General features: G+C 39.9%; 1 protein-coding gene across 3 annotated transcripts in view; it reads left to right on the top strand.

The window, feature by feature from the left end:
* Nucleotides 1-23,455, top strand: part of LOC141393617 (non-lysosomal glucosylceramidase) — a 596,987-nt gene that overhangs the window by 120,761 nt on the left and 452,771 nt on the right. For all 3 annotated transcript variants that reach the window (XM_073966887.1, XM_073966886.1, XM_073966889.1), the window contains exon 2: nucleotides 13,988-14,024. The gene's annotated coding sequence lies outside the window, so the exon portion shown is untranslated. The remainder of the gene's footprint in view (nucleotides 1-13,987; nucleotides 14,025-23,455) is intronic.

Genomic DNA, 23,455 nt, shown 5'->3' on the forward strand with positions numbered 1-23,455 from the left:
TTTCGAGGCTCTATTTAAGGCGTGGATTTTTTAAGATTTTTTTCGAGGCTCTATTTAAGGCGTGGATTTTTTAAGATTTTTTTCGAGGCTCTATTTAAGGCGTGGATTTTTTAAGATTTTTTTCGAGGCTCTATTTAAGGCGTGGATTTTTTAAGATTTTTTTCGAGGCTCTATTTAAGGCGTGGATTTTTTAAGATTTTTTTCGAGGCTCTATTTAAGGCGTGGATTTTTTAAGATTTTTTTCGAGGCTCTATTTAAGGCGTGGATTTTTTAAGATTTTTTTCGAGGCTCTATTTAAGGCGTGGATTTTTTAAGATTTTTTTCGAGGCTCTATTTAAGGCGTGGATTTTTTAAGATTTTTTTCGAGGCTCTATTTAAGGCGTGGATTTTTTAAGATTTTTTTCGAGGCTCTATTTAAGGCGTGGATTTTTTAAGATTTTTTTCGAGGCTCTATTTAAGGCGTGGATTTTTTAAGATTTTTTTCGAGGCTCTATTTAAGGCGTGGATTTTTTAAGATTTTTTTCGAGGCTCTATTTAAGGCGTGGATTTTTTAAGATTTTTTTCGAGGCTCTATTTAAGGCGTGGATTTTTTAAGATTTTTTTCGAGGCTCTATTTAAGGCGTGGATTTTTTAAGATTTTTTTCGAGGCTCTATTTAAGGCGTGGATTTTTTAAGATTTTTTTCGAGGCTCTATTTAAGGCGTGGATTTTTTAAGATTTTTTTCGAGGCTCTATTTAAGGCGTGGATTTTTTAAGATTTTTTTCGAGGCTCTATTTAAGGCGTGGATTTTTTAAGATTTTTTTCGAGGCTCTATTTAAGGCGTGGATTTTTTAAGATTTTTTTCGAGGCTCTATTTAAGGCGTGGATTTTTTAAGATTTTTTTCGAGGCTCTATTTAAGGCGTGGATTTTTTAAGATTTTTTTCGAGGCTCTATTTAAGGCGTGGATTTTTTAAGATTTTTTTCGAGGCTCTATTTAAGGCGTGGATTTTTTAAGATTTTTTTCGAGGCTCTATTTAAGGCGTGGATTTTTTAAGATTTTTTTCGAGGCTCTATTTAAGGCGTGGATTTTTTAAGATTTTTTTCGAGGCTCTATTTAAGGCGTGGATTTTTTAAGATTTTTTTCGAGGCTCTATTTAAGGCGTGGATTTTTTAAGATTTTTTTCGAGGCTCTATTTAAGGCGTGGATTTTTTAAGATTTTTTTCGAGGCTCTATTTAAGGCGTGGATTTTTTAAGATTTTTTTCGAGGCTCTATTTAAGGCGTGGATTTTTTAAGATTTTTTTCGAGGCTCTATTTAAGGCGTGGATTTTTTAAGATTTTTTTCGAGGCTCTATTTAAGGCGTGGATTTTTTAAGATTTTTTTCGAGGCTCTATTTAAGGCGTGGATTTTTTAAGATTTTTTTCGAGGCTCTATTTAAGGCGTGGATTTTTTAAGATTTTTTTCGAGGCTCTATTTAAGGCGTGGATTTTTTAAGATTTTTTTCGAGGCTCTATTTAAGGCGTGGATTTTTTAAGATTTTTTTCGAGGCTCTATTTAAGGCGTGGATTTTTTAAGATTTTTTTCGAGGCTCTATTTAAGGCGTGGATTTTTTAAGATTTTTTTCGAGGCTCTATTTAAGGCGTGGATTTTTTAAGATTTTTTTCGAGGCTCTATTTAAGGCGTGGATTTTTTAAGATTTTTTTCGAGGCTCTATTTAAGGCGTGGATTTTTTAAGATTTTTTTCGAGGCTCTATTTAAGGCGTGGATTTTTTAAGATTTTTTTCGAGGCTCTATTTAAGGCGTGGATTTTTTAAGATTTTTTTCGAGGCTCTATTTAAGGCGTGGATTTTTTAAGATTTTTTTCGAGGCTCTATTTAAGGCGTGGATTTTTTAAGATTTTTTTCGAGGCTCTATTTAAGGCGTGGATTTTTTAAGATTTTTTTCGAGGCTCTATTTAAGGCGTGGATTTTTTAAGATTTTTTTCGAGGCTCTATTTAAGGCGTGGATTTTTTAAGATTTTTTTCGAGGCTCTATTTAAGGCGTGGATTTTTTAAGATTTTTTTCGAGGCTCTATTTAAGGCGTGGATTTTTTAAGATTTTTTTCGAGGCTCTATTTAAGGCGTGGATTTTTTAAGATTTTTTTCGAGGCTCTATTTAAGGCGTGGATTTTTTAAGATTTTTTTCGAGGCTCTATTTAAGGCGTGGATTTTTTAAGATTTTTTTCGAGGCTCTATTTAAGGCGTGGATTTTTTAAGATTTTTTTCGAGGCTCTATTTAAGGCGTGGATTTTTTAAGATTTTTTTCGAGGCTCTATTTAAGGCGTGGATTTTTTAAGATTTTTTTCGAGGCTCTATTTAAGGCGTGGATTTTTTAAGATTTTTTTCGAGGCTCTATTTAAGGCGTGGATTTTTTAAGATTTTTTTCGAGGCTCTATTTAAGGCGTGGATTTTTTAAGATTTTTTTCGAGGCTCTATTTAAGGCGTGGATTTTTTAAGATTTTTTCGAGGCTCTATTTAAGGCGTGGATTTTTTAAGATTTTTTTCGAGGCTCTATTTAAGGCGTGGATTTTTTAAGATTTTTTTCGAGGCTCTATTTAAGGCGTGGATTTTTTAAGATTTTTTTCGAGGCTCTATTTAAGGCGTGGATTTTTTAAGATTTTTTTCGAGGCTCTATTTAAGGCGTGGATTTTTTAAGATTTTTTTCGAGGCTCTATTTAAGGCGTGGATTTTTTAAGATTTTTTTCGAGGCTCTATTTAAGGCGTGGATTTTTTAAGATTTTTTTCGAGGCTCTATTTAAGGCGTGGATTTTTTAAGATTTTTTTCGAGGCTCTATTTAAGGCGTGGATTTTTTAAGATTTTTTTCGAGGCTCTATTTAAGGCGTGGATTTTGTAAGATTTTTTTCGAGGCTCTATTTAAGGCGTGGATTTTTTAAGATTTTTTTCGAGGCTCTATTTAAGGCGTGGATTTTTTAAGATTTTTTTCGAGGCTCTATTTAAGGCGTGGATTTTTTAAGATTTTTTTCGAGGCTCTATTTAAGGCGTGGATTTTTTAAGATTTTTTTCGAGGCTCTATTTAAGGCGTGGATTTTTTAAGATTTTTTTCGAGGCTCTATTTAAGGCGTGGATTTTTTAAGATTTTTTTCGAGGCTCTATTTAAGGCGTGGATTTTTTAAGATTTTTTTCGAGGCTCTATTTAAGGCGTGGATTTTTTAAGATTTTTTTCGAGGCTCTATTTAAGGCGTGGATTTTTTAAGATTTTTTTCGAGGCTCTATTTAAGGCGTGGATTTTTTAAGATTTTTTTCGAGGCTCTATTTAAGGCGTGGATTTTTTAAGATTTTTTTCGAGGCTCTATTTAAGGCGTGGATTTTTTAAGATTTTTTTCGAGGCTCTATTTAAGGCGTGGATTTTTTAAGATTTTTTTCGAGGCTCTATTTAAGGCGTGGATTTTTTAAGATTTTTTTCGAGGCTCTATTTAAGGCGTGGATTTTTTAAGATTTTTTGCTTAGGCTCTATTTTTTAAGAAGTTTTATAGAGGATCCATTTAAGGTATGTATTTTTTAAGATTTTTATAGAGGATCCATTTAAAGCGTGTATTTTTTAAGATTTTTTTCGAGGCTCTATTTAAGTCTTGCATTTTTTTGGATTTTTTCGACGACTTTATTGTCGAGGCTCTAATTAATGTGGATTTGTGAGATATTTTTTTCGAGGCTCTATTTAAGGCGTGGATTTTTTAAGTCTTTTTACGAGGTCTATTTAAGGCTTGGATTTTTTAAGATTTTTTTCGAGGCTTATTTAAGGCGTAGATTTTTATGATATTTTTTGCGAAGCTCTATTTAAGGCGTGTATTTTTTGGATGCTCAATTTAAGGCGTGGATTTTTTAAGATTTTTATTGATTCTCTAATTAAGGCGCGGATTTTTTAAGATTTTTATTAATTCTCTAATTAAGGGGCGGATTTTTTAAGATTTTTTGTTGATTCTCTATTTAAGGCGCGGATTTTTGAAGATTTTTTTTATTCTCTATTTAAAGCGAGGATTTTTTGGGATTTTTTTCTAGGCTTTTCGAGGCTCGATTTAAGGCGTGTATTTTTTAAGATTTTGCTCCAAAGGGTCAATTTAAGGCTTGGATTTTTTAAGATTTTTTCGAGGCTTAAGTAGCGTGACCATCATACTAACTTATCAGGCTTCTGCTACAATATGGGTGCTTAAGAAACGATTGAGGACAGTATTAAAATACTCAGCTCCGGGTTCGCCCAGTTGCTTTGATATTCCTTGTGGGCCAAACGCTTTGGATGATTTCTCGTTTCGGATGAGATCTGAAACATCGCTCATCGTTAATTGTGGATGTACCTCCTCTTCGCCCTATCACTCTTGGGGTGTTTTATAAAATGCCGATTAAAATAACACGCACACCTTTCGGATCTTCCACAGTTGAAAGAAACAGCCGTTCTATCATCCTTCTTTCCCTGATTCGAGAGTGATTTAACCGTTGCCCACAATTTACTTAAAACTTACCACTGTTGCATTGCTTCAGGTGGTCTTGCCATTTTTTCCGCTTAACCTCGCCTACTAGCCTCTCGACTTCAAGAGTAAGTTTCCTAACTCTTGGACCTTCATGGTTCATACGACAAAGCTCATCACGCTCCATTGCTAGTACCGTCGCCTCTGCTGGGGAATTTGGTATAATTTCGGGTATTCGTCCAGCAGGTATGTAGCGAGTGGTTTATCTATGATTATATCCCTAAAAATTCTCTTAGCTACACGAGGATCTAGGTCGGAATGAGCAGTTCTCTGAAGCTGTTTGTAAATTCTCCGAACCCTTGTATAGTTCAGAAAATTTGACGGAGACTGTGATAGGAAGATGGTCTGATGGTGATGGTGCCACAATAGTGATATCTGGCGATCTGTGGCAATTTCCTCTTATCCTGGTAGGAGCGTCTTCGTTCACCGTGGAGCTATCAATTTGCTCGGTGGATGAGTTTAATTTGGTATAATTTCGGGTATTCGCCCAGCAGGTATGTAGCGAGCGGTTCATCTATGATTATGTCCCTGAAAATTCTCTTAGCTGAACGAGGATCAACGCCGGAATGGGCAGCTCGCTGAAGCCATCATGGCTCTTCCTCCATCACATTCTTATTTAGCAAACATGAACAAAGTCGTCACATAATTTGCAGAAATTATTCAGATTCTGAAAGGAAAACGCAAGTCTGAATATTCAATTGCCATTTCCTCGGTTTTAATAATGCTGGTCCCCTAATGTGTTTCACATAATTAAAATCCTAGCAAATATCTTAAATCTCAACTGAAATCTTCACATAGCTCCTTTCATAACGTGTATCCCTTTTGTATAACTATCTAAACAATCACTTCGTTAGGCTGTCACTCAACCAAAATTATGAAGGTGGTGATAGTTATCTTCAAAAAATGTATATTAATAAACAGCTGATAATTAAGATTTTTATCATGAATAGGTGCTTAAAGACGACGGACTGAATGAAGAGTTGGCAATCATTTCAAATATTTTTATTTGTTCAACAACAACAACTGCAGCACAAACTACCGCCACAAAAAGAGTTACAGTAACTTGTTAATGTCACGATTCCATAAAGTAAATGCGGCATATTCGTCTAGTTGCTGGATGCAGTTGCAGGTATTGTGTGGCAGGCAAATCGACAAAAGGAATATTGTCTCCCAAATGAAGTGGAGTAGAGGTACAGGCGCAGGCGCAGCAATAAACGAAGAGCATATTTGCAGTATTTTACAGTTGATTGATTGTAAACGTGTGTTGCCACAACATTGGTGCAGCCCAACCAAAAAGCAGCAAAAAACCGAGTCTATGCAAAACAAGCAAATAATTCACTCAAAGTTGCCTATTGGGGAGGAATTGTTTTGCTTTTTTTTGTTTCTCCACATTTGACAGTTGAACAGTGCAGTGGTGGTATTGCGGGAGTTATGTTAATGTTAAGCCTCAATATTTGCATCCTAAACAAAACAAAGCAACAAAAAAACTGAACCTTTTGTCACGTTTCTTTTTTTGCAAGTCTGAGGCAGTTGGCGGGGATGTTGTTGTAGCTCAATAAGAAGGTGGGTACCACATTCAATGTGTAACTAATGTAACAAATAAGCTGCGACCTGAACTCAAGTCCCATTCAAATGTAAGAAAAAACAAAATATGCCACTCAGAACAAAAACACGAATGAACTGCAACGACAAGAGCGGCGGCAGCAGCACCAGTCACTCCAACGAACTGTAATTTGAAAGATTGTCTGCAAATGGCACTGGTTGGAACGGTTTTTTAGTTTATTTCGGAGGGTTTGTTGTGTTGTTTGCTCAAAAAAATACCTGCTAATATTTCTTTGCATTTTCTTCTTGTTGCTGTTGTTACTGTTTGTCTCCTCTGTCTGCTTCAAGCTCGTTATTCATATTTTTGTTGATTTTTTAACTTGAAGCGTTATTTACAAGAGTTGTAATGTTGTTTGTGGCAAAAAAAAAAACACACTACGCTGCCACATTACTTAGATGTTACTGCAGCATCAACAGACTTGGAATGGCAGTAAAAAAACCTAAAACATCAAAACCGAACGGCAGTCAATGAGCGTCATATAAACATTATCATACCAACTAGACAATGTATCGTAAATTACATGTTACTAACTTGGCACAGTGGTTAGGGACGGGATATGAACGAAATTTACTTTACTCAAGACACCCCGATCGAAAGGTTGACATGTGTAGAAGTAATAAAATTATCCAGTACCCGCGGCGGTTGCTGCGAGCCAAGCCCTGTTGTCGCTCTGAGAGAAATTTTATAAGTTATTGAACTTTTGGCTCATTCAACTGTTTTAGCATTTACTCCTCCATACTCTTCTCTTCGACCTGTCACTCTCGTGGTGCTCGACAAATTGTCCATAAAAAACTTGCGATGTGATGTCATAGCTTACATTCCCAGGGTACCACAGTGACCTACATATTGTCCAAGATTTCCTGTTAGGTTTCAAATTTTGCATCACTTCGGATGTTCTATCCATTTTTTCCGCGTACTTTTAACTACCAAATTCAATTGTGTTACCCGAACATCAGAAGGGTTGGGCCGTTCTCTAAAACGGTGATTGGTAAACTCTCAGAAGTTTTGCCTCTTAACTTTCTCATGCTTGATGAAAGTGCGATGTTCAAAGGTAATGGAGTCAGGCGATATTTTAATTCCAATGATAAACTGGTCCAAGGCACCATATATATGTATTCCTCTCGTCAGATGTTGCTAATTCGCTGATCATAACCTTATCAACATAAACATCTTAAGTTCATTCTGGTTAGGCGGTATGCATTCAATGTAATCATCGGGAATAGGTCATGGCATTTGTAGTCGAGGATAATGCGGCAATCACTAAGACGCAAAAAGAGCGGTTTGCAGGCCAGAGTTCCAACTCAACCTATTATTCAGAGTCAGTGAAGTCTCTAAACTCCTATAATGATAATTACTTACGTATACAATACCCGTGAAATGGAAATATACCTTAATATAACAAATTTCTGTTCTTAGGAGGGTTTTTATACCCTCAGCATTTATGCTGAGGGCATAATGTGCCTCATCGAAATAATGGTTTTAGACCTCAAGTATGTTTGGACGAAATGTGTTTCAGATAATTTGGAGTTGATTTAGTCATGTCCGTCCGTCTGTCTGGCTGGAGCGCACGATAACAATCGAATAAATCAACTGATTCGGTCCACATTTTCGTAATATTTTGTCCAAATTTAGTTTAATTTCGGAGATGGGTTATATCGGTCCACTCCTTCCGCACGATAACTGTTGAAGGGAGTAACCGATTTGGCCCCTACTTTGCACATCGTGAAATTTCTACTAGACTTAAATGAGCTTCCAATATGGACCCAATCGGTCCACTCTTTCGGGTATCTCCCGCACAAAATTTCGGAAAAGTTCAGTTTTGGACCTGCTCTCGAATCGCATTGATTTTTTTTGTAGCAACATCTATTCACTGTCCTCTATACGACAGTATAAGTTTCATCAGAGGCAAGTCCATACTTCCTGAGAAAATAGCCTGAACGTTGAAAAACAACCCCTATGACACCGTGTGTAGTGTTTGTGTGTAAATTGTGTGTGATGGTAGTGATCGATTTGGTCCATACTTTACAAATCCTAATATACCTATCAAATATGCCCTTTCCTTCGCGTACCTCCCACACAAAATTTTGGATAAGTTCACTTTAAGAACTGCTCTGGAATCACTTTGATTTTTGTTGAAGCAACTTTCATTCGCTGCCTCAATTACACGGTAACAGTTTTTTCGGGGGCAAGTCCATACTTCTTGAGAAAACAGCCCGAAAAATGTAAAAACCCTCTATGGCACCACATGTAGTGGCTGGAGAGCACGACAAATCTCGAACCAAACACTGAGTTGGTCCACACTTTGCATATCGTAATATTTCTTCGAATATTAGATGAAATTTAAATTCAAAGGTAGTCTTGTACAAAAAAATTCGAAAAAAAATCACAAAAATGGTACGCGCGATATATCATAAAGAGAGCAACACGGTTGAGGGTCTGTTCGAGGGTCCCTTGAAAAAGTTTACCTTATGGTCCTGTTTAGAGCGACATTATGTTTTTCGTAGGTAAGTACCTGATATAATGGCCCAAAACCTCTTAATTATATGGTGACCAACATACACGTGGTCGCGACACCTATCGAGGGTCCAGTCCATTCCTTTAGATACCTTCGCCGCAAAACTTTTGAGTTTCTATCCAAATCCATGTCTTTGTTGGATCATATACCCAACATTTTGAAACCCCCTTAAATATATTCGTTTTTTGGGAAAAAAAAGTGTTTCATTTCACACAGGCTGAGGGTATATCTCTGTGGGCAAATCCGAGTGATCCTTTTTTACTTGTTTTTTATTAATTTTCTCATTTAGAGTTAAGCTTGATTATCGAATTTTTTTTTGCAAGTGAAAAAGGAAAGCCAAGGACTCGAACCCACACAGCCACCAAATTATGTGACTGGTTTCGCTGTTAGTTGGGCAGCTCTTCAGACATATAGACTGTGGAATGGCTTTTCAACGGCCAAATGGAATGGCTTCTCTGTCCTAGAACTTTTGGCTTTCCTTTTTCACTCGCAAAAAAATGATCACGATCATCAAGCTTAACTCTAAACATCTTAAGTTCATTCTGGTTAGGCGGTATGCATTCAATGCAATCATCGGGAATAGGTTTTTTGGTCCGTGCCGGGACGGGAGAAAAACCAGGACCAATTTATTTGTGCTCGTTTTGTCACATCCACATCTTTAACCATATCCAAACTTCGGTGAGATGCAATAGATGTCAGAAGTTGGTGCATATAAGGGGTTGCTCTGGGCTTGTCCATGCGAGGGACTACCACAGGGACTATGTTGCATGCTGCGTGAATACACCACCAACGAGTCTTCGTCGTCAGATTACGAAACTCCCCCGCAGTCCCCCAACAGCAACCGCACACGCAGCATGTAACACCAGCCATTGTTGTTCCAATCCCAGAAAATTCATAATTTTTGAAATATAATTTCAATGGACTCCGAGGTAAGATCGAGGAAATAGTGGACTTCATGAGTCGGAAGAATATCAAGGTCGTGGCGGTGTAGGAAACCAATCTTAACAACAACTGCAGCTTACAGCGTTGTGATGATTACAAAGTACTGAGGAAGGATCACACCAGAAGTGGAGGTGGATTAGCTTTCCTTCTGCACCAGTCTGTTCAATACAAACCTATCTCGCTTGAGCCTGAGATTAATGACCCGTACATGGAATATATGGGGGTAGTAGCAGTCAGGTGTGGAACTGTCGAGATAGAATTGCTGAAAGTATACGCCCCGCCGTTAAATAGCTGTGTTTCAGGTTACAAGCCTAACATTAGCCCGCTTTTGGTTGGTCATAACTGTCTGGTCTTGGGGGACTTTAATGGACATCATGAGTTCAGGCAAAACGACCAAAGGGGTACAGCGCTGGCTGAGCAGATTGATAGCTTTACATTTTTCACGGCCAAAGAGGACGCCCTACCAGAATTGGCAGAGAGTGTCACAGTTCGACAGACATAACCATCGTGTCACCTGATCTGACAAATGTCGTCGTCTGGCAACCCGTCATTTCTCTTGAATCAGACCATCTCCCCATAATTGTCTACATCAGTAGACCGCCCGATTTCATCACCTCTGGACGCTGTACTTTCGTCAATCATGGGAAAATTGATTGGCCGAGTTGCAGAGAGTTAACTAATCACCACTTCAGATGTTCGGATAGCGGAAAGGACGTTCCGAGATATCATCACTGCTACAAACGCTTGTTATATACCTGCTGGTGGAAAACTTCCCAGCAGATGCTACGGGACCAGTGACCCCAGAGTCAATGAGCTGACGCTGGAAGTTAACAGGTTGGTCGGTGAGCATAAACGCAACAAGTGGTTAAATAATCTGAAGAGTTGCAACATTAGAGCTGGAATAAGTGAATTGTTGGCAACGGTTAAGTCACTCTCGAACCCTGGAAAGAAGAAAGATAGGTCCTCAGTCACGTTTGGCGACGTTGCGTTGACTGCTCCGGAGAGGTGCGGAAGTTATTTTCTAGGTATAAATAAAGAAAAAAAATTAAGTCGACAGTTTGTCGAACACACCGAGAGTGACAGGGCGAACAGAAGAGTACTACGTCGCATAAGAAATCTTCCTGCCGAGGATGAACCACCACAGTTTACAGTGGATGATGTTGCGAATGCCATCAGGAACGCTAAATCGTCCAAAGCGTTGGATGGAATGGAATCTCTACGGTAATGCTGAAACAGCTGGATGTGCGGGGAGTGAAGTATCTCATTAAAGTTCCCAAACTGTCGCTAGCCAACCTCAACGTTCCCGAAGTCTGGAAAATGGGCAGGCACGCTACTGAAGACATGCAAGGATGCCAGCAAAGGTGAATCGTACAGGCCGAATTCGCTTTTGTCGCAGTAGCAAAGACCCTTGAGGCCTTTGTCCTCCCCAGCGTGGATTCCGTAAACAGCACAGCATGACAATAGCGATGCACGCCATCTCTACACATATTAGTAGAGAGGTAAACCAGAGCAACTTATCAAATGTCTTTGATACTGTCACGTATTCCATGCAGGACATTGAGCAGACAAACCTCGGCCAAGCTTGAAACATGTGGCCAAGTTTATGAGTGGACGCCAGTCCAAGCCCCGTAGAGTGAAACAGGAAGTTCACCAAGGAGGTGATATATCCGGAACTATTTAACCTCTACCTCTCCTGTGTTCCGCTCCTCTCCAGATGGTATTGAGATTGTAACGTATGCGGATGTTTGTTCGATCTTGGTGTCAGGTACCTTCTCTGATGCCATTTGTAAAGGTCCAAACTCCTATTTGACTGATCTTACAACCATTTTCCACGCATGGAATATGCAAATATCCGCCACTAAATCCACGGCCACTCTGTTCACCGCATGGGCGGCAGAGGTGAGAACAGAGTTGAATGTCATGGTCGATGGTAGGAGAATTCCCACCAAAAAACTACCCCAAATTCTAGGGGTCACATACATGTTCATGTCGTCCACGCATGCCACAGCTATCTGCGACAAGCTAAAATGTAGGAACAAGGTCCTAAAGTTCCTAGCCGGTAGCACTTGGGGTGCAGATAAAGAATTTTTTTGACCATATTCAAGGCGATAGAGGCAACGCGAATGAAAAAATATTGAAACCTGTCAGAACGCCGACCTGACAATTGTAACTCAATGCCGTTCTTTGGTATTGTTGAAGTTACGAAGTGTTTCGGTAATTCACACACACACGACCCGAACGCAACAAAAGAGCAAACAAAAGAGAGCAAATGTTTTGATTTGTTTTTGTTTTGCAGCATGCGTGTTTACAATCTTACTAACACACTGTCAAAAGTTGTCAATATTGAGAATTTTGTGTGCCCTCTTCTTGGTCAGCAGTGCTGTAACTGTGTTGCTCCTCATGTGTTCAGTGGACCATGTACATGAGTAGACAAAGATTCTTCCAGTACAGCAACAAAATAGCATTCTTTCGTTCCAGTACTTGCTCGGGTGTAAACGTGAGGGCCATCCTAACCACCATATGCTGGGTAGGACTCCCACCCAGGAATGTCAAAAGGGATCTTCACGATCAAAAGAGATGTCCAACGATGCAAGAGGAACCCCTAGATCAACATGCATATTAAGCAGGTTTAAACAGCATTCAAACGGATGTAGTCACAGATGCCATAAGCAACTATCGTGTAAATTCGCTCCTCGGAGACCATCCCCAACTATCGTAGTTGAGGAGCATCAGCTGGCTCGACAAACCAGAGTAGTTTTGGCTTAATTACGCTCGGGATGTTGGAGTCATCTAAATTCCTATAGGAAAAGGATCGATGACACAGTGCACACACGGCACCTTATCAACTGCCCCTCCAAAAGTACTCAACTAACTCCAGAGGATTTTTGGTTCCATCTTATCGAAGCAACCACATTCCTGGAACTGGAGATTGACCCAGAGACAGATTAAGCAGAATGAACAAACATACAATAAAAACACTTACAACAACAACGCTTTCATTAATTCTTGGAAAAAAGATTTCCCCAATTCTCTTGAATGACATTTTAACCAATTCCTTGGAATGAAATTTTCATCGTATCTTTGCACTGAGATGTTCACTGATTCTTTGGAATGACATTTTCATGGCTTTGCACTTGCAACACATCTAGCTCGAGTTTGAGACACACTTTCACCAATTCTTTGGAATAAAAATTTTCTAATCTTTGAAGTAGCATTTTCACAATTTCGTGAAATTTTCACTAATTTATCGGAATCACAATTTCATGAGTCATTCCAAAGAATAAGATGGGCCTTATTAAAACGACCAGTTTGAAGCGTTCGAAGTCTATATATTTTCTTGTTGTCTGAATTTTAACTTCACCCTTTCGAAGATAACCCTTGGAGATAATTTTCAAAACATTTTCTTAGTTATCATCTCACTGTCCCTTGCACATCTTCGATAGAATGGAAACATCGTGTATGTGAATGTGATGTCGAGGCATTCATTCGTATTTGACTGCACCTTAATGATCTTGTTACTTAGCAGAGTGGAGACTATTTTTTTGTGTGGCGTTGTTGTTATTTCGAGATTCTGCTTTTCCACACAAAAGCCAATAGTCACTACATTTGCACAAACTATGCTAACGAGCAGTTAAGTTTAACTACTGTATAGACCGACCAAATATATCCAAAGGAAAGAATTACAATCTTCCTTGTACCTACCAACAACAGCAAGCAGCAGTACCAAAAACATAACTGAATTTTGTGCTGCCACAAACGGCGTGAGTATCTGTTATTAGCACTTCCAAACCAAGATAGGTAATTCTGGCAGACAAACGATGAACTTCCCCATTCAAATTTTAAGCAGCTTCCAAGTTAGCCAGGGACCGTTAAAATAAGTTTTTTTGTTTGGTTGCTCCATCAGATTTCTGTGTGTTTCTTTTAGTTTCTTGGTAGGCTTCTAAGCCCAGAACTGTTTGCTGGCTGTTGTGAACTTTTTATTAGCCACCAACAAATTGAAGTAGGGCAATATTTTCTGGTGTTGGTGTGAAGTTGTTTGTTTTCTTGCTTTTTTGGTGGGCGTTTTTTATTTGTCTGCCTTCATGGTGACCTTTTCCATTGATCAATGGTTGGTTGTTTGGTTTTGGAAATGTTTTTCCAGATTTTCCTTAGAGAAACCACAGCATTTTCCATTTTAGTTTTTTTTTATTTTGTTAAGCTATCTGTTGCCGCTATTGCTGCTGCTCCATTGATTGTTGGTTTGCGTGTCAAGTCATTATAGATTAAAATTAATTTCATAAAATCGCTTTTTGTAGCCCAATCCCGACCACAAGAGATATTTGTTTTTTGTGCTTTTGGTGTGTGCAGGAAAATTGATTTTTCTACTTCAACGTTTTGCCAATAAAATTTAACGGTAAATTGAAACTTTGATTTTCTCGATTTTACAGGTCATAAATAATGCCGGGTGTTTGGCTGAAATGTCAGGTAAGTGAATTAAAACATGTTTACTCTTTTTTTCCGTTGCAACATTGTTGTTTTAGAGATGGGAGGTGAGGTGGGGTTAAAGCGAGAAAAAGAGAAGATTGCAGTGATACTATCGGAGATCTGCTGTGCGATTGTGGAACTAGTGAACGACGGAATTACCGGCAATCGTCGGTATATGAACATTTTTATTTTTTGTTTTTTTTTTCTTGTTTAGTTAGCGACCAACATTAAGACCTAGCGATATCAACAATGTTGCCAACATATATTTAAATATTTCGTTAAACATTTCAAGATTCAATTTCTATCGTTATCGTTGAGTTAGAATTCCAATACTGGTGGTAATGGTTTGTGAAGCAAAATATAAGCGTGAATTCAGTAAAATTTTTTTTGAGAATTTTATTTTTTAAAATTTGCATTCTAGGGACTATTTCTTGCAGGGCCGAACAGCTGGGTCTATCTCCAGTTCTAGGAATGTGGCTGCTTCAATGGAATATAACCACAGATTTAATGGAGTTAGTAAGTAGTTTTGGCAGGTGCAGTGTATTGTGCGGGTCTGTTCCGGATGCTGGGCAGATTTTTTGCACGGTGTCATCTATCTTTGCCCTATAGGAATTTGGACAGTTGCGCCATCCCGAGCGTAGTTGAGCCAAAACTACTCTGGTTTGTCATAGCAGATGATGAACTTCAGCTGTGATAGATGGGGAATGTTTTCCGAGGACCCCATTCACATGATAGTTGTTTATGCCATCTGCGTCTGCATCTGTGTGGGTGCTATTTAAATATCCTTGATTGGTTTGTTGATCTTGGTGTCCTCTCTTGTAACGTTGCACCTCTCTTTCTAGCTCATGAATATCCCCCCTGACATACCTGGGTTAGGGGTTCGAATGCTATTTAAACCTGTTTGATTTAGGGGTTCTCCCATTTAACGTTGGGCTTCTCCTTCAAGATTATGAAGGTTCCTCCTGACATTTCTGGAGGGGGTGATTAGTATGACCATATGGTGATTAGGATGGCCCTCACAGTAACATCCGAGCAAGTTCTGCTGCAAAGGCATTCCTTTGGGTTGCTGTACGAGAAGAATCTTTGTCTCCTTTTGTACATGGTCCACTGACGATATGGGGGCGACTCTGGGCGTCATTCTGACAGGTTTGAAATAATTTTCCATTGCGTTGCATTAATATGCGCTGGCCACACTGGCGCCACATAGCTTATTACTGACCGACCTATCGCGTTATATATGGTCAAGAAGGTTTCTTTACGATTATCTATACCCTAAGGGCTGCCGGATTGGGAAATGAGAACCCTATTCCTATATCGTAGCTTGTTCCAGATTGCTGCGGCATTCGCGGACGACATGAACATGCTATCGAATTTGACCCCTAAAATCTTGAGGTACTCGGTGGTCCGAATTCTGCTATCATCGATCATGACATTTAAGTCAGTGCTCACCTCTGCCGTTCTTGTCGTGAACAGAGTGGCCATAGATTTAGTGGCGAATATTGGCATATTCCTCGCGTGGTAAAAGGTGGTAACATCAGTCAAATAGGAGTTCAGGCCTTCACAAATGACATCCGAAAAGCTACCTGACGCCAAGATCGTACAATCTACTGGAGGGGTGGAATGCAGAAGTGGTAGAGGTTAAACGGTTCCGGAGATATCACCCCACCTTGGGATACTCCCTGTTTCATTCTACGGGACTTGGACTTCTTGTTCATGAATTCCACGTACGACTGGCGTTCAGGCATATAATTAATTATCCAACGTTTCAAACTTGGCCGGAGTGTAGTCTGCTTGATGTCCTCAAACAGCGTGGCGTTCTTAAACAACTGGAGTTCTATCGCAAGGCTTGCTTTGGTTGAGTCCTCGACTACCTGTTGTCGTGCTGTGCTTACGGAATCTATACTGATGATCTGCAACTGGACAACTATTTATGACGCTGCGGAGGACTAAAGACTACGGGCGACAAAAGCGAAATCGTCGGTACGATCCACGTTTGCTGGCGTCTTTGCCTGGCTTCAGAAGTGAGATCACCCTGTTCATTTTCCAGACTTCGAGTCTTCTCCTTGCCCTGTCACCTGTGGTGCTCGACAATCTAGCGTTTAAAATAACTTGAGAGCCACTACGGATTAGTCAATGCAACGTCGCCAAACGTGACAGAGGCTCAAGGGTCGTTGATATGGCCGACCAAAGTGAAATCGCTCTGTACGATTCACCTTGCCTGGCTTCAGTAGCGGAGCATTCTTGCCATTTTCTAGACTTCGGTTTATGGTTATGTCTGGCGATTCTAGTAGGGGCGTCCTCATTTACCGTGCAAGAATTAGAGCTATCAATCTGCTCAGTCAGCACTATACCGCTCTGGTAATTTCCGAGGGCCGAATGTCATATCTCATGATGAGCATTAAAGTCACCCAAGGTCGGGCCTATAACATGGAGTACAGCTATTTGTATACGTTCAGCAACTCTACCTCTGCAGTTCCACGCCTGACTGCTACCCCATACATTGCAATAGGAAAGCTAAACCCTCATCACCAGTTCTGCTGTGGTCCTTCCTCAGTACGTTGTTGCTGTTGGGCTTGGTTTCCTACACCGCATCGACCTTGATATTCGTCCTACTCATGAATTCCTCAATTCTTCGATCCTACTTCGGAGTATATTGCAATTAAACAGGAAAAAAGGATGCATTTTTAAGGATTGGAACTACAACGGTTTGTATTAAGTGCTGCGTTTGCTGCTGCTGTTGAGGGGACTGCCAGGGAGTCCAGTATACTCACGGCGATGACGTCTCACTGGGGGGCTGTGTTCACTAGGGTTATGACTTTTTTACAACCTCGCATCCCTGTATGATATTTCGATGAGTTTTTACCTAAGATTACATAAAACCTTAATTTTAAAGTGATTCTGCAAAAAAGGTCCGCAAAAAACTTTTAAAGTTTTTATTTTTCAGAAATTTTGAGAATTTTTTGAAGTCACTTTAAGCAGATATTTAACTGAAAACAAGGTATAGCGGCACACAAAATAAACAAAATGACGTAACCGTGTGTTTCTCACTAATTTTCATATATCATACAAATAAAAATTGGTTGTGCGCAACATTTTATTATAATAAAATGGAATGAATGTTCGTTCATTCTCACTACAGGAAATATTTTTTTTGAGATAAAATGTCAAAAAGTCCTTTCACGCAGCATGCAGCTATATAGTCCCTGTCGTAGTCCCTCGCATGGGCGAGCACAGAACAACCACTGAGATGCACCCACTCCCGGCATCTATTGCATCTCAACGAATTTTGTGTGTGTTGGATGCGAATTTGACAACGCAAATATAAATTGGTCCTGGGTTTTTCTCCGTCTCGGTACGGACCAAAAGAATCAAGAGCAGGTATTCCGGGTTATTAACTCGTTAAGCTCGGCCTTATATGAGGTCACATTGGAGGTTGCAAACTGACAAATATATTCGGTATGTGGAAAAGCCACTACTGTGCTACTTCAGGAAAACAATAGAGCAGAAATGTCGGGAGAAATTCTACCAACATTGGCAAAACACGTCAAACTGCAGCATATCAAGGGCAATCTGGCCAATCCCGTCCAAGTCAAGAAGCGACTCACGGCTCTCAATGAGGAATTCAGTAGTGGGATTCCGTAACTAATTTTGCTGTTATCGAAAATTGTCGGTAAAATTAAAATGCTTATAATTTCGATAATTAACGAAAATTTTCGGTAAGTTAACGATGAATAAAAAGTAGTCGCTAGCCTCTACCGACACAAACTGTGATGCCAACGTTTCTTTATGTTTTTAGTCATAATTTTGCGATTTAATTTTAGCGATATCTAATCCACAGACTTCACCTTTACATCACTACATCTCACCCGCCATCACCTTCACACCCGCCATCACCTACACATCAACACCACAACTGAACCATCGGAATCAACGCATCTACAAACACATCACTCACAATCTTCATCAATCCACAACTACCATCACACATCTACATTTTCTTTATATCATAACCACATATATAATCCGTTCCAACATTGAGGATGATCAAAATGGACCTCAAGGTCTCCGAGTGGAGTGGCTGCCATCACAGCAGCTACGCATCCTAAAACCTATCCTAACCTATGTGGCCAAAGAATCAAGTAGCGTACCAAATACCTAACCTTTGCTGATCATAGCTTTTATAATTGGTTTTTATTATTTCCAATTTTAATTTAATGTATTTCATTAAAATTTGCCATTGATATTTGTCGTCGTCCGTTCTGTAATAATAATAAACAACAATCAAAATCTAAACACCATTAAAATGACAATTGTCAAATGTCAATCTCATAGATTCTAGAATCACTAATGAAACCAAAAAAGTTCTTACGACGACAAACACATTTAATAAATGGTAACCCCATTTCAAATGCAATTTGTTGATCATTGGAGCATTGATGTGTGCAATTGGTGTGAATATTTCTTCATTAGTGGACAATGTGAGCGGGGGAGAAGAGGGTATTGCAAATATCTGAAAATAAAAATTATCCAACCCATATTAATTTTATTTAATTAAAGCACTCGTTATTGGCACACTTGGCTTTACATTTGCAGCATTGTAATGCAGTGGCACTGGTGGCTACTAGACCAGATAGAAGGAACGATAGCCGAATGAGAATGTTCACATTTTGGCTCTGCAAAATTCAGATGCAGATACAGATATCCATATGTACGTGGAAACAAATATCACCAACTAACCATCGGCCATCGCCACCACCACCACCAACAAATTGTCATTAATAAACATAAAGTGGTTTTGTTGCATAATCTTAATAATGCATGAGATATTTTTATATTTTTATTCCGTGGTAGGTATACGACAGACATGCTCGTAGTGTCCGACCGCGACAAATGTTGGTGGACAAAGCAACACATTTCCATGCTCAAAACTAATAAATGTAACATGGTATCAAATTGAATGAACAACAACCTCTTTAAATTTCTGTCGCCAAGTAGCAGCTCTCTCGCTTATGAGACTGCTTGGTGCCTTTGATCACAATTTGTTTTTGCTGTTGCAGTTAACCAATTGTCTCGTTGTGAAAATACGTGTGTAAGAATTTTTAATTAAGCTTTACACTAAGTGTAGTATTTTTTTTTTTTGTTTTATAAAATTATTAAAACATAACATTTTATTAAAAGCTGATAGATGTTTCTTTAACTAGGTACATATATTGTAAACATGTATAGAATCATGTTGACCAGAGGCATGAATCGAAACATTGATTGATATTTGGTGGATTTAAGTTCAATTTACAATTTAATTTAAATTTAAACATTTGATTTGTAACATAAGTTTTTATACTCTCAGCCTTTAGGTTAACGAGGTTATATACACGACCAAAAATGTGCCTCATCCAAATGACGGTTTTAGACCCCAAGTATATTTGGACGAAATTAGTTTCAAGCAATTTGGTCTCGCCCGTCTGTCTGGCTGGTGTGCACAATAACTCTCGAACGGATGAACCGATTCGATATCGTAATATTTTGCCCAAACTTAGTTCGAAGATGGTCCACTTCGTATGGTACCTCCCCCACAAAAATTAAACAATTTTTCTGTAAAATGGTGTGAACAATACCTCTCGAAGGAAGCAATCTATATAGTCCAAAATTTGCATACTTTGGAAGGAATAATACTTGCAGATATAGATTTGGTTATAATATGGACTTTATCGGTCTACTCCTTCGGGTACCTCCCATACAAAATTCGGATAAAGTTATGTTTAAAAGCTCCTCTCAGATCGTTTTGTTGTCTTTGCGGCTTTCTTTACGACGGTAAAATTTGTTTCGGGCGCAAGTCCATACTTCGTGAGATAAGGATCCGAAAACCATTGGGAGCATCAAGAGGAATGAGGGCACCTGGACTAACTCAGCTCTGGAGACTCTAAACCTGCTGGCAAGCACACACTTTCCAGGCTGCAAGGACGCTAGCTCGTGTCAATCTATGAGGGATGCGAGCAGAAGCCACACCACAGCGAAGAGTGAACTTGTCTACGGTTTAACAAGTAATCGTAGAATTTCATGGGCGATCAGCACTTTTCAGCCATACAAATCACCCCGGCCTGACGGTATTATTCCAGCGATGCTTCAAAACGCGCCGCATGTTTTGATATCAACGCTAAGGAAGATCTATAGGGCATGCATTCTGTTATCGTACATACCGGCGCTATGGAAAGAGGTAACTGTTACCTACATTCCCAAAGCTGGAAAACCAAGTCACACGCTGCCGAAAGACTATAGGCCGATAAGTCTTTCCTCCTTTCTTCTAAAGACTTTAGAAAGGCTACTATATTTGGAAATCAGATCATATATAAAGCATGACCTTGTAAGTAACTCTCAACATGCTTACGTAAAAGTAAAAAATCAACAGACACCGCGCTACACAAGGTTGTGGGCTGTATAGAGAAGAATATGGATGAGAAGAATATGGATGCTACAAGTTTCACCTTAGCTGCCTTCTTAGACATAGAGGGCGCGTTTAATAACGTGATACTTGAATCAATTCACTCCGCTCTAGAAACACTAGGTGTCCCCTCAATTCTAATAAATTGGATACATAGAATGCTTGACAGTAGGCTAATCAATTCAAGCTTAGGAGAGAGTTTGATAAAGAAGTCGGTCACCAGAGGAACGCCACAGGGAGGAGTTTTATCACCCCTGTTGTGGCTTCTGGTACTGAACGGGATACTTATGTAGTCTGATAAGCTAAAAACCAAGGTGGTCGCGTATGCGGATGACGTAGTCATTCTAATTAGCGGAAAATTTTTATCTGGAAAATGTTTAGCTGACTGAACTTATGCAGGGTGCTTTAGTGAAGTTCTCACGTTGGGCCCACCATAATGGACTTGGGGTGAATCCGGCGAAAACAGAGCTGGTACTTTTCGCCAGGAATAGGAAGATTACTGCTTTCGTTCCACCAACCCTAGATGGTGTGCAACTAAGCCTCTCCAAGGAAGCAAAGAGAGGCTTAATTGAATTATATTCTTGCAAGAATACCATGTGATGCACTGGCTGTATAGGACTGTGGTTTGTCCTATCCTAACTTATGGTTGTCTTGTTTGGTGGCACGCACTCAGCAATAAATCAAATTTTTCTAAGCTAAGTAGTGTGCAACGTGCCGCGTTAATTCTTATTACTGGAGCTATTAAAAGCAAACCCTAGGTGGCGCTGAATTATGTTTTAAATACAGTATCAGGCCTCCAAGTGTGCCTTGAGGCTTAGGGATGGAAGATGGCTCAGGCGCTGGTGTGTACTCTGATGAACTGAACATTAGGTACTCGTTTAAATTTAATGACAACTGTAGTGTTTTCCAGGCAGAGGTCTATGCAATATTGAAGGCCTTAGAGGCTACTATAGTGGGAAGAACGGACTTAGCAAACAGGGCAGTCTCTATTTACGTAGACAGCCAGGCAGCGCTAAAAGCATTAGGGTCTTTCACTGTTAAGTCTAGGACCGTTCGAGATTGCAGGTCTATCTTGGAAACCTGTGATATGTCAGTAAGATTTTGTTGGGTACCTGGTCACTGTGGTGTTGAGGGTAATGAGATTGTGGATGAACTGGCGAGGCGGGGCTCACAATCAACCAACATGCAAGTGTAGGTTGGTGTGAAACCTCCGCTTTGTTACTTCATGGATAAACTCACCAGATTCTACGTTGAGAAAACCAAAAGAATTTGGCTAGATGCTCCTGGATGTCGGGTTGCTAAGTCAATCTGGCCGGTAATCTCGGCGCGTAGAACTCTTTCCCTTCTCTCGTTGTACAAGTCGGAGATCAGAGTTGTTGTCGGGATCATTATTGGTCACTGCACCATTAGATCTATTACTTGCAAATTGGATAACAGCAGCAGTGACTATTGTAGGCTGTGTGAGGACGTGGAGGAGACGGAGACAATTGAACATCTTCTCTGTCTGAGTCCCAGACTGAGGGCCAAAAGACACAGACTTTTTGGCGTTCACACGACGGAATCCCTGTCTCACTTCTCCTCTTCCGACCCCACAGTCTTGCTTGCATACTGCAGAGGCCTTAAATGGCTATGGAGCGGGTAACCTAAATATATTAGTTAATCTACCTTCTAAACATTATCTGTTTCCTCTTCTTCACTCTCTTAACATCTCTCTACTCTCACCTGTCTCCTTACCTTCCATCTACTTTCTCCTATCCATAACTAATCTTCATCTCCACAGTATTTCTTCTTTCCATCACCTGCACTCATCATCACCACAACTGGATCCGCAACTATCTTACACTAATTCTTCAACTACATCCAATAAACACACATCAATTTTTCAACACCCAGGATGATCACAATGGACCACAAGGTCTCCGAGTGGAGTGGCTGCAACCTATAGAAGCTGCGCATCCTATAACCTAACCTAATGACCTAAAAGCTCCAAGAAACACTGACGGCACCAACTAAAATGGTAAATCCGCAAGATAATTTGTAACGTGACCGTTTCATACCATCCTTACATCTCCGCCGACCCACATTAATATGCATTACACCTTAAGGTATTTATTATAACGACAGTATAAACTTATAAAGTTACTCTACACATAATATTGCCTTATCGTCGTATATCATATGTTGAATTCAATGCTGTCAACGACAACACCGTTTTATAATAATTCTCATTCACTTCGTGTAACTACCCGAATATATATTCTGGGTTTATTCACCGAGGTTGTCGATCACCAGCCGACAAAGTACGACAAGACGTGTGGCTCGTCCGCAGTCTCGTTACTCGTTAGCTACGATTCGAACACGCTCCTAGTAAGCTCCAAGTCTCTTAGCAAGCTCCAGTCTCTAAGCAAGCTCCAAGTCTCTTAGCAAGCTCCAGTCTCTTAGCAAGCTCCAAGCTCTTAGCAAGCTCCATGCTCTTAGTAAGCTCCACGTCTCTTAGCAAGCTCCAGACTCTTAGCAAGCTCCAAGCTCTTAGTAAAGCTCCAAGCTCTTAGCAAGCTCCAAGTCTCTTAGCAAGCTCCAGACTCTTAGCAAGCTCCAAGCTCTTAGCAAGCTCCAAGCTCTTAGCAAGCTCCAAGCTCTTAGCAAGCTCCAAGCTCTTAGCAAGCTCAACGCTCTTAGCAAGCTCAACGCTCATAGCCAGCTCGACGCTCATAGCCAGCTCAACGCTCATAGCCAGCTCAATGCTCATAGCCAGCTCCTAAATATTTACCGACCTCTTTCCCCCACAGCAACCCGAATGCTATCGAGTCGAGTCATACACCCGACGACCGCCGAGCCGACAACCACCCGAAAGCATTACCGAATCACAACCGACACCTGCCGAGCTGACAGCCGCCCGATTGCCCAGAGCCGAGTCGTGTAGAGCCGAGCCCACCATTGCCGAGCCGAACGGTACCGATTGCCCCGAGCCGACAGCAACCCGAGTCTTGTA

This window comes from Musca autumnalis, unplaced genomic scaffold (genome assembly GCF_047663935.1).
Source record: "Musca autumnalis isolate F117 unplaced genomic scaffold, ASM4766393v1 scaffold_2, whole genome shotgun sequence".
NCBI lineage: Eukaryota > Metazoa > Arthropoda > Insecta > Diptera > Muscidae > Musca > Musca autumnalis.